At 36.0% G+C, this 12,039-nt stretch overlaps 1 protein-coding gene across 1 annotated transcript in view; it reads right to left on the reverse strand.

Annotated features, from left to right (window-relative positions):
* TANK (TRAF family member associated NFKB activator) overlaps positions 1-11,754 on the reverse strand; it is a 96,011-nt gene extending 84,257 nt beyond the window's left edge. The window contains exon 1 of the mRNA XM_027559501.1: positions 11,737-11,754. The gene's annotated coding sequence lies outside the window, so the exon portion shown is untranslated. The remainder of the gene's footprint in view (positions 1-11,736) is intronic.
* Between the last annotated feature and the right edge of the window lie 285 nt (positions 11,755-12,039).

A 12,039-nucleotide genomic window follows, 5' to 3' on the forward strand; every position in this document is an offset into this window, starting at 1 on the left:
GGTATTATAACATTACAATGGGGTAAGAATAGGGTGCTCAAAAAACATTGGAGAGAGGAGGTGAGGGAAAGCTTTCTTGGTCTCAAGTATGGAAACAATTCAATAAAAATCCAGAGAAGAGACTTCTCTGGTGGTCCAGTGGCTAAGATTCCCCACTTCCAATGAAAGAGGGCCAGGTTCAATTCTTGGTCAGAGAACTAGATCCCACAACCACAACTAAGATCCCACATGCTGAAGCTAAGACAATGCAGCTAAAAGAAAAACAGAATTCAGAAAAAATAAACTACTTTCAAAGGAAGAAAGGAAAAATAGACTTATCTTGAACATTAAACTTCAGAAGCTGAATAGAATAACATATACATAGCCTGAAATAGATTTGACTTACAAAGTTTATACCCACACAAATTATCATTTGCATAGGAAAGGAAACCTAAGGCATTCTTAGATACCTCATAGTTCAGAAATATATCACCTCTGTACCGAAATAATTGAACATACACTTTAGTAAGTCAGGAAGGAAATCAAAGTACAAAAACTAAGATGAAATTCTGTTATAAAAGAAATACCTATAAATATTTGAAATAATTTAAATATTGGATGAGACAAAAACTTGTCACAAATATAATGAGAATATTAAAAGTGATCTTTAACATACAGTCCAAGTATAAATAAATAATTTAGTAATAATGTGTTCTAAACTTCCTGATTATAGCAACAAGATCTCAAGTGGTTGGAAAAGAGGTGGCAGGAAGGAGAAAGTTCTAATTTCCTCATTTTCTTATTTTCTATTTGTGAAAACAAGGAAATGATAGGTTCTCATTCTAGCAATGACATTGTAATTGAACATATACTATTTTATGTTTTTTTAAACATAAAGGTAAATAATTACAAATAGAATTGAAAATTATATGTTTATTTTTTCATGTTTGTTTATTTATTTTTTTTGCCACATCTCATGGCTCATGGGTTCTTAGTTCCTTACCAGGGATTGAACCCAGACCCTCGGCAGTGAAAACACAGAATCCTAACCACTGGCCCCTCAGGTAATTTCTTATTTTTTCATGTTCCTCAATAGAGGAACAAAGAAAGGAAAACATTGCTCAGATAACAAAGATGTAAAACTCTCATCCCAGTGGTTTATCAATCATCTAATAAGCAACTCTTGTGAGCATTCCTCTACAACATTAAAAAAGATTTTTTTTGGCTGCACCACATGGCATGTGGGATCTTAGTTCCCCAACCAGGGATCAGACCCATGCCCCCTGCAGTCAAAGCTCAGAGTCTTAACCATTGGACTGGCAGGAAAGTCTGAGTTTGTTTTTGTTTTTTTTTGCAAGCATATACTCTGCCCTTGGGCTGCCCTTGTGGCCCAGCTGGTAAAGAATCCGCCTGCAATGCGGGAGGCCTGGGTTCGATCCCTGGGTTGGGAAGTTCCCCTGGAGAAGGGAGCGCTGCCCACTCCAGTACTCTGGCCTGGAAAATTCCATGGACTGTGTAGTTCCTGGGGTCACAAAGAGTTGGACACGACTGAGCGACTTTCACCTCACTCTGCCCTCATTGTCACTTTCTGTCCTCACCACCACACTGTTTCTATTGACACTCTTTGTTCAGACCATCTTCAAATTCACATTTACCATGTTTGTCTTCTAATGTTTCCCCTAACTTTCTCTCGGCAAATTCCAATTTTTTTCTTTTTTAAAAAAATTCTTTTTAAAAATTTTAATTGGAGGATAATTGCTTTGCAGTACTGTGTTGAAAGAAAGAAAGTGAAGTCGCTCAGTCGTGTCTGACTCTTAGCGACCCCATGGACTGCAGCCCACCAGGCTCCTTCGTCCGTGGTATTTTCCAGGCAAGAGTACTGGAGTGGGGTGCCATTCCCTTCTCCAGGAGATCTTCCCGACCCAGGGATTGAACCTGGGTCTCCTGCATTGTAGGCAGACACTTCACCGACGAGCCATGTTTCTGCCATATATCAACATGAATCAGCCATCGGTATAACATACATTCCTCCCTCTTGAACCTCCCTCGCACCTCCCACCCCATCCTACCCCTCTAGGTTGTCACAGAGCACTCAGTTTGAGTTCCCTGAGTCTGACAACAAATCCTCACTGCTGTCTATTTCACATATGGTGATGGATATGTTTCAATGTGACTCTTTGAATTCGTCCCTCTCTCCCCTTCCCCAAGTCTGTCCTCTACGTCTGTGTCACCATTGCTGCTCTGCAAATAGGCAAATCAGTGTCATCTTTCTAGACTTCACATGTATGTGTTAATATATTTGTTTTTCTCTTTCTTTAGTCTGTGAAGTAAGATACAGACTTACTTCGCTCTGTATAATAGGCTCTAGATTCATCCACCTCTTTAGAACAGACTCAAATGCATTCCTTTTTATGGCTGAGTAATATTCCACTACGTATATGCAATGGAATATTATTTATGTATCTTCTTTATCCATTCATCTTTTGATGGACATTTAGGTGGTTTCCATGTCCTAGCTATTGTAAAAAAAAACAGTGCTGCAATGAACATTGGATTATGTGTATTCTTTTTCAATTATGGTTTCTTCAGGGTATATGCCCAGTAATGGTATTGTGGGGTCATATGGTAGTTTATTCCTAGTTTTTAAAGAATTCTTCATACTGTCTAAATTTGATTATGTTCCTTTAGCACCCAAGGTTACTTCCCATTAACCTTAGGACAAAATCCAAACTCTAAACAAAGAGTCGGACACGACTGAGCGACTGGACTGAACTGAACTGAAACATAGTATAAGGTTTCTTCTTACTTCTCTATAGACTCATATCCTGCCTCCTCTTCTGGCTTTTTTCAATACCTCCAATGCTCCCTGTTTTGTTCTTTTCAGACAGAATAGTTCTGTCCTGTTTGCTAGTGTGTTTTCTCAATCGCAGAACGTTGTTTCCTTCACATTTTGCTTGGTCTGTTAAGGCCTCAGCTGAATGGGCTGAGTCAAAGCAAGGGCCTCACTTCACTTCTCTTCCAGGTTAGAACTACGGGCTCATATTTCACCCTATCCGTTTCCCTTTATGATATGCACCACACTTTAAATTCTAAAACACTTATTTAGATGTTTTTGAAGTTAGAATGGCTATTAAAACTGATATTAAAGAAACTTGCAATACCAGTCTGAGGCCTAGATGGCCATTGCCCTCACAAAGGCAAACTCAAGTTGATACAGCCTAATGCAAACAGACTATAAATGAGAGCTCTCATTAAAACTGCCTCATTCGTATGTTGGTATTGCCATTCACTAACCACATGACTTTACCAACTCTGAGCTTCAGTTTCTTCTCCTGTCAAGTATAAATTATAATATTACTGGCCTCAAATGTTGTGTCTATATGTGTGTGTGTACAGTGGGATAATATATTAACAGGACCTAAATTATAGGAGGAACTCAGTAAACATTAGCTGATTCAGTTGATAGTTGAACAACCAGAAGATTGGGACACCAACCCCGCTAAGGAGTTGAAAATACACATATAACTTTACAGTCAGCCCTCCATATCCATGGTTCTGTAGCTGCAGATTCAACCAACTACAAATCATGTAGGACTGTAGTGGTGGTAGTTGGTGGTTTAGTCACTAAGTTGTGTCTGACTCTTGTGACCCCATGGACTATAGTCTGCCAAGCTCCTCTGTCCATGGGATTTCCCAGATGAGAATACTGGAGTGGGTTGCCATTTCCATCTCCAGGGGATTTTCCTGACCCAGGGACTGAACCCAGATTTCCTGCATAGCAGGCAGTCTCCTGTTTTGCAGGTGGATTTTTTACCCACTGAGCCACCAGAGAAGCAGTACTGTAGTACATGTTTGTAAAAAAATCCAGGTATTAGTGGCCCCACCAGTTCAAACCCATGTTGTACAGGTAATATCTGTAACTTAAGTAGCTGGTTGTACATGCAGTTGATTTTTAATTTTACTAAGTAAGTAGTCAGAATTATCATTTAAAAAGTCTTTAAAAGTTTACCTTAAGGAAATGTAGAGATTGTACTTAGTAGAAAAATATCTTACTTTAAATTAATTGTCTTACATATGCCCAAAGAGCTAAAGGAAACCATGGACAAGCAACCAAAGGAAGTCAGAACATGGTATATGAACAAAATGAAATTATCAGTAAAGGGATAAAAAAAATTGTAAAAAGAAACCAAATAGAAATTTTGGAGACAAACAATACAATAAGTGAAATGGAAAATTCATTAGAGGAGTTTGACAACAGATTTGAGCAGGCAAAATGAGTTAGTAAATGTGATGATAAGATAATTGAAACTATCCAGATAGAGGGACAGAAAAAAAAAGAAAGAATAAAGAAAAGTTCATAGAGTCTAAGAGACCTATAAAACATCATCTTGCAAACCAAAATATACATTATGGAAGTTCTGAAGGAGAGGTGAGAGTAAAGGAGCAGAAAATAAATTTAAAGAAATAATGGCTGAAAACTTCCTGATATGTTGAAAGACTGAAGCTGCACATTCAAGCAGTTCAATGAACTCAAGTAGGCTAAACTCATAGATTCACTCTGAGATACATTATAATCAAAGTGTTAAATGCCAAAGACAATAATAAGAGAATCTTGAAAGCAGCAAGAGAGAAGCAACTCTTTATATACAAGGGATCCTCTGTAAGATTAACAGCCAATTTCACTTTGGAATCATGGAGGCCAGAGGCAGTGGGATGACATACTTAAAATGCTGGGGAAAAAAAATAGGTGTCAATGAAAAATTCTGTATCTGGCAAAACCATTTTTCAAAAATGAAAGAGAAATTATGACATTCTGAGATACAAAAAAAAAAAAAAAGCTGAGAAAGTTTGTTGCTGATAGATTTACCCTTAAAGGAATTATAGAGGGTCCTTCAGATAAAATGGAGAAGGAAATGGCAACCACTCCAGTAATCTTGCCTGGAGAATTCCATGGACAGAGGAGCCTGAAAGGCTCCAGTCCATGGGGTTGCAAAGAGTCAGGCATGACTGAGCAGCTATCACTCAGATAGAAGGGTTGTTAGACAATAATTCAGAGCAACACAAAGAAATACACTTTGGTTGAGGTAACTATCTGCTGCTGCTGCTAAGTCATTTAAGTCGTGTCCGACTCTGTGTGACCCCATAGACTATCTAGGTAGCTATAAAGACTGTCATGATTTTGTTTTTGGTTTGTAACTTTTTATTTCCTACATATTTAAAAGAAAATGCTTAAAAATAATTTATCAATCTATGTTAACAGGCACACAATGTATAAAGATGAAATTTGTGATTACAAGGATGTAGAAGAGGGAAATAAACTGTATAGAAGTAGAGCTTTCTGTATTATTAAGGCTAAGCTGGTATTAACTCAAATTAGATTGTTATAAATGTTTCAAATTATAATCCCCATGATAACCACTATGACAATATCTGAAAAAATACATAAAAGAAAATGAGAAGGGAATAATATGGTACACAGAAAAGAATCAAACACAAAAGAAGGCAGTAGTGGAGGAAGTGAAGACCAGAAAAATGGTATAATATATATAGAAGTCAAATAATAAAAATGCAGAAGTAAACACTTACTTATCAGTAATTCCTTAACTGTTAATAGATTAACCTCTTAATCAAAAGGCAGAGTTTTGTGGAGTGGATAATATAACAAGATCAAGCAATATACTGTCTATAATAGACTTGCTTTAGATCCATAGACACAAGTATGTTGAAGATAAAATAACAGAAATAAATTTTTCATGCAAATAGTGGAAGAGAGATGGGGTGATTAAATTCATATCAAACAAAATAGATTAAGTTAAAAACTGTTACTAGAGACAAAAAAGAGACCTTATGTATGACAAAAGTGTCATTTATCAAGAAGACATAACAATTACACACATATACACATCAAACAGTAGAGCCCCCCGCAAGTATATAACACAAAAAATGATAGAACTGAAGGGAGAAATAGAGAGTACTACACTAGCAGTTGGAGACTTCACTACATCACTTTTAGTAACGGATAGAAAAGCAGAAGACCAAAAAGGATGTAGTAGACTTGAATAATAACATAAATAATAGATCTAACAGATATATATATATAGAATATTCCACCCAACAGCAACAAAATACACATTCTTCTGAAGTGGATATAGAACATTCTCCCGTCTTAGACAGATCAAATGTTAGGCCACAAAAAGTCTCAATATATTTAAAAAGATTGAAATCATGCAAAGTATATTCTCCAACCAGATGAAATGAAGCTGGAAATCAATAACAGAATGAAAAATGAAAAATCCACAAATAGGAAGTCAACCAACACATTTTTAAATAACCAATGAGTTAAAAAAGGAAATCATATTAAAATCATGAGTTAAAAAAGGAAATTAGACTTAGAGATGGGTGAAAAAAATTCAATCATACCAAAATTTATAGGATGCAGTGAAAGCAGTGCTCAGAGGGAAATTAATAGAAGTAAATGTCTACATTAAAAAAGAAGAAAGATCTTAAATCAGTAACCTAACTTTACAGCTCAAGGAAGTAGAGAAAAAGAGCAAACTAAATCCAAAGACAGAAGAAGGAAAGAAATAATAAAGATTGGAGCAGAGATGAATAAAATAAAGAATAGCAAAATAATAATATCAATGAAGTCAAAGTCAGTTCTTTGAAAAGATCAAAAAAATAGAAACTTTAGCTAGACTTAAGAAAAGGGCAAAGAATAACAAGTAACTAAAATCAGAAATGAAAATGGGGACATTACCACACCAAACAGAAAAAAAAAAAGAATTATTTATAAAAGAATAGTGTGAATAACCACACACCAAGATATTAGATAATCTAGATGAAATATATAAAGTCCTATAAATACAAAATACCAAAACTGAATCTAGAAAAAAGAAAAAAACTGAATAGATTTGTATCAAATAAAGACATTGACTCAGTACCAAAAACCTCCCAACAAAGCAGTTCAGGACCACATGGCTTCACCAGTGAATTCTACTGAACACTTAGAGAAGAATGATTCCCTTGTAGCTCAGCTGGTAAAAAATCTACCCCCAATGCCGGAGACCTGGGTTTGATCCCTGGGTTGGGAAGCTCCCCTGGAGAAGGGAAAGGCTACCAACTCCAGTATTCTGGCCTGGAGAATTCCATGGACTGTATCCATGGTGTCACTAAGAGTTGGACACGACTAAGTGACTTTCACTTCACTTCACTTGTCAAACTCTTAAAAAAATAGAGGAGGAGGGAACACTTCCCAACTCATTGTATGAGGCCAGCATTACTCAGATACCAAAGCCAGACAAAGATACTACAAGAAAACTAAAAACCACGTTCTTTATGGATGCTGCTGCTGCTGCTGCTGCTGCTAAGTCGCTTCAGTCATGTCCGACTCTGTGCGACCGCATAGACGGCAGCCCACCAGGCTCCCCCTTCCCCAGGATTCTCCAGGCAAGAAAACTGGAGTTGGTTCTTTATGGATGAAGATGCAACAATTCTCCACAAAATACTTGCAAACTGAATTTAGTAGCATATTAAGTGGATTATACATCATGATCAAGTGTGGTTTATCCCTGGAATGAAAGGGAGGTTAAACATAAGAAAATCATTCAAATGCACAATTACACTGTGAGGCAAATACTTAAAAGAATTGAAATTAGGTACTCAAACAATGCAAATGCACAGTCATAGCAGCATTGTTTACAACAGCCAAAAAGGGAAAACAGCTCAGCTACCCTGTCCATCAATAGATGAATGGATTAATAAATTGCATATACACACTACATAGATGTATCTTGAAAACTTTATGCTGGGTGAAAAAAGTCAGACAGAAAAAGTCACATATATGATTTCACTTACATGAAATATGCAGAATAGCTATATTCGTATAGACAGAACACAGACTGGTTGTCCCCAGGGATTGAAGAGAACAAGAAAGCAGAGCAACTGCTTAATGGTACAGGGTTTCCTTTTGGGGTAATAAAAATGCTTTGAAACTAGATAGATGTGGTGGTTGCCCAAGATTGTGAGTGGACTGAATACCACTGAATTGTTCACTTTACAATGTTTAATTTTGCTCTGAATTTTACCTCAATTTTTTAAAAGGAAAAAATAAGGAAATTTAAATAAACTATAAACTGAGTTAATAAGAATGTACCAATATTGTTCCTCAATTGTCACAAGTGTACCATACATTAATATGTTAATAATAGGGGAAACTATTTGTCTTGGGGAGCAGGGGGAAGGATGGGGAAGAGGCAGGGTTGTACATGGAACTCTCTGTAGGGTTTGTTCACTTTTACTCTAAATCTAAAACTGTTCTAAAAAAATCTATTAGCTAAAGAAAAAACCCTTTGTTTTCCTAAATAACTCTGGGATAAGAGAGGAAATAAAATGGCAACTAAAAAACAAAATAATAATGTGAAATTGACATAGCAAAAGTGTTTAAGAGTTGTTAAAATAGTATTCAGAAAATTCCTAGAATTAAATACTTTGATTCCCAAATAGGAAATAATACAAATAAATGAACTAAACATCCGACTCTAAAACTAAGGAAAGGAAAAGTAAAATAGTTTAAAAAAAAGAGGGAAGGGCAGTAGGAAAATAGAATAAAGATAAAGGCAATAATTAATTATTTAAAAAAGAGCTAACCATAAAAGTGATACATCCAAGAGATTCATACTTTGACATGTCATATCAGGGAAAAAAGAGAAAACATAAATGGACAAAGTTAATAATGAAAATGGTTATCCATATGGTTATGAAGATGATCAGAAATACAATACTTTGCATAATAATACATTTGAAAACTTTCATAAAACTTTACTTATAAAATACATAAAAAACCTAAACTGTGTGAAAAATAAGCGTAAAACTTGAATAGATCAATAACAACAGAAAACATTGAAAAGTTTTTAAAGAATTACTTCCAAAAATGTGTGCCAAGGACAAACGTGCTAAGATTTTCTCTTTAAACATCTCAAGGAGCCACTAAGTCCCATGAAACTTTTTTAGAACATGGAAATGTTTGGTAGTTTTATCAGAAAATAAAAATGAAGATTAATTTCACTTATAAATAGGAATGCAAAAACTCTCAATAAACTATAGGCATTTCTTTTTCAGTATGTGTTTTGTTAATATAAACTGGTATAAGGTGAATCAATTTGGACACACATTTTGCACACCACTTTTGGCTGAACTGTGGCCTGCAGATAGCACTGCTAAAATAGGAAGAAAGCTTTTTGCACAATGTGTAGGAGCAGCTGCTTTGTTTGAGTAATGGTTGCTCTGCCTTGATAGGGTTCCTTGGCTATGCCACATTGTTTTCATTCTTTTCTGTTAATTTGAGTTGTGAACTGAATTGTGAAGCCAAAATAATAGAGGAGAGGCGTAAAGCATGTGGACTGAAGAGAAAAGGAGGAAATGTGTAGGTTTGGTTTGTTTTGTTTTGATCAGCCAATTTATTATCTAGAGCGATAACAAAATACACTTTATAGTTATGAACCTACTTTTATTACTGTGGGATGATTTCTATAACATGTACTTTAAAAAATGCAATTACTGTATCATGTAACTACAGGACCCATATAGTTTAAAAGTAGAAACACTTGTACGGTTGTCTCTAATGATATAAAAAAGACAATGAATATAGTTTAACATGAAGTCTTGATTCACTTTTAGCAAATTAGGGTTAGGAGTATATTTGGTAGTTATTTGGTTTTTATGATTAAGGTGTTTATCTCAAACCAATAGCCAACGTCATTCTTAATGTTAACCACTAGGGAAATTCCCACTGAGATCAGAACATGATGAGGTTGGCTGCTATCTCCTGTTATTAAACACTGTTCTAGAAGTTCTTGCCAATGTTACCATCAGAAGAAAAAAAGAAGACAAAGTTATGTTTTTCCTTTCTGGGCATTGCATGTGAATTACCCAAAATAATTTAGAATAAGTAAAATATCAATGCAATGACTGGATGCAAGATAAAATTATTACATCAAGAACTTTCCTAAATGTCAGCAGTATTTAGTTAGAAAATACAATGGAAAGAATGTCCTTATCAAGATTGCATCCCTATTAACCTCATGAAGAAGACAAAATGCATTGGAATACATTTTATAATAAACAACCTGTTTCCTGAGGCCTTAGCACATGGAAAGAAAAAATGTTTGCAGACAGGAAGTTTCTTTCCTGTAAAGAATGATTGTTTTCTTCAAATTAGTGCGTAAGTTTCATGAAATTCCAACCAACACTTTTGGGGAGGAATTTTAGAGATTTCTTTGAATCTTCCAGTTGGCCATGTCTTTCACTGTCACAAGTGTTTAAGAGAAATAATTGGACGTTGCTTTAGTTGACTGCTAGCAGGAACTTCAGTCAGGTTAGACCTGGAATACATTCCCAGGTCCTTGTCCTGCATGGGGGCAGATAAATGTGACAACCTGTGCCCAGGTAGAAGAGAGCCCTGGAGGGAGTGAGGAGATGGGGTGGGCAAGTAAGGACAAGGAAGACCTAGGAATGAATTATCTGTTTCTGTAAATGACTTGGCTCTCCTGTGACCTTGGCCCAGTATTACCCTTCCCCCAAAACCCCATCCTTTTTGCAGTTTGGATAAGATATCCTAAAATATCTTTCAATGTTGTAAGAAGGTAAGGCAGTGGTAACAGAGAGCCAGAAAAAAAGAAGTGATGTGGATTTATGGTTAAGCCCTGGCTCTGCTAGTTACTCAGAGAAGTCAATGGCAACCCACTCTAGTACTCTTGCCTGGAAAATCCCATGGATGGAGGAGCCTGGTGGGCTGCAGTCCATGGGGTCGCTAAGAGTCAGACACGACTGAGCGACTTCACTTTCACTTTCCACTTTCATGCATTGGAGAAGGAAATGGCAACCCACTCCAGTGTTCTTGCCTGGAGAATCCCAGGGACGGGGGAGCCTGGTGGGCTGCCGTCTATGGGGTCGCACAGAGTCAGACACGACTGAAGCTACTAGTTGGAAGGTCCTGTAATCATTTTCCCTCTGGCAGACACAATAAATGGCAAGTGCTTATATAACAGTAGTGATGACCGTTGTAGTTTCATCTTTTTTGAAGAATCAACTTATTCTTAAGAATACTCTACACAATCTTTAATATTCACTTCTTGTGAAAATAAAGGCCAACTGATAATGAAATAAGACTGGATTGCTATTGTGCAAATTTAAGTGTTTGAAGATAGGTAATGCAAAGTTTTCTATTAATATAAGGAAAATACTGTAAAGAAATATTTATAAACATATTTCTTAGAAGATGGAAAGGAACACACTGAATCAGGTCAGAATTGATCTTTAAAAATTTAACCAAAAAAGTATGAATATATATATATAGCATTTACTTTTCAACCTAATAAGCTATATACAACTTAACTTATGCCAAATATATACCTTTTAAGTTTTACGTTATAGAAACCACTCACTGGAGAAGGCTGTATTCCAGACATAAACTTTAAAAAAAACATTTCAAATAGAGACATAAATTTTATCTTAAAAGTTGGGACAGTAGCAAAAGGATCACAGTTTTTAAAAATTTCTTGTAATCTTGGCTAGGGACCACATTTTTTAAAAGGCTGAACTTCCAACTATGGCAATGAACAAAAGACGTTATTGAATCACATCATAAATTACTCACTTAACAGAATCAATTGTAGAGCGAATCTGCAACACAGCGGTTTAAGACATCCAGGCTACCTTGCTAGTTTGTGAATTGGTAAGAACTACTAAAGTTCTGATTACCTCTTTTGCAGGTTACAAGACTCCTTCGTAGACTACTGCTCTTTAAAGTAGACAGCTACAGAGTCTGGAAGTTTTATCTGCAGGCTCTAGTAATGCTGCTTAAACTGTCCTGAGATCTCCCTTGTGTTAAACTGGGAACTTCCACTGAGAAATCCCCCAACTTGAAGACTTCCTTTTTTGTAACTATCAACAGCCAATCATGGCAAGATATTGAAATGAAGCAAAGGCTACCAGAAATGTCTGTAAACCACCGTGACTGTAGCTTTGACTTCCTTTTGAAGCAAAGATGCTTTACTTGAAGAG

Source organism: Bos indicus x Bos taurus, chromosome 2 (assembly GCF_003369695.1).
Source record: "Bos indicus x Bos taurus breed Angus x Brahman F1 hybrid chromosome 2, Bos_hybrid_MaternalHap_v2.0, whole genome shotgun sequence".
Taxonomy (NCBI): Eukaryota; Metazoa; Chordata; class Mammalia; order Artiodactyla; family Bovidae; genus Bos; species Bos indicus x Bos taurus.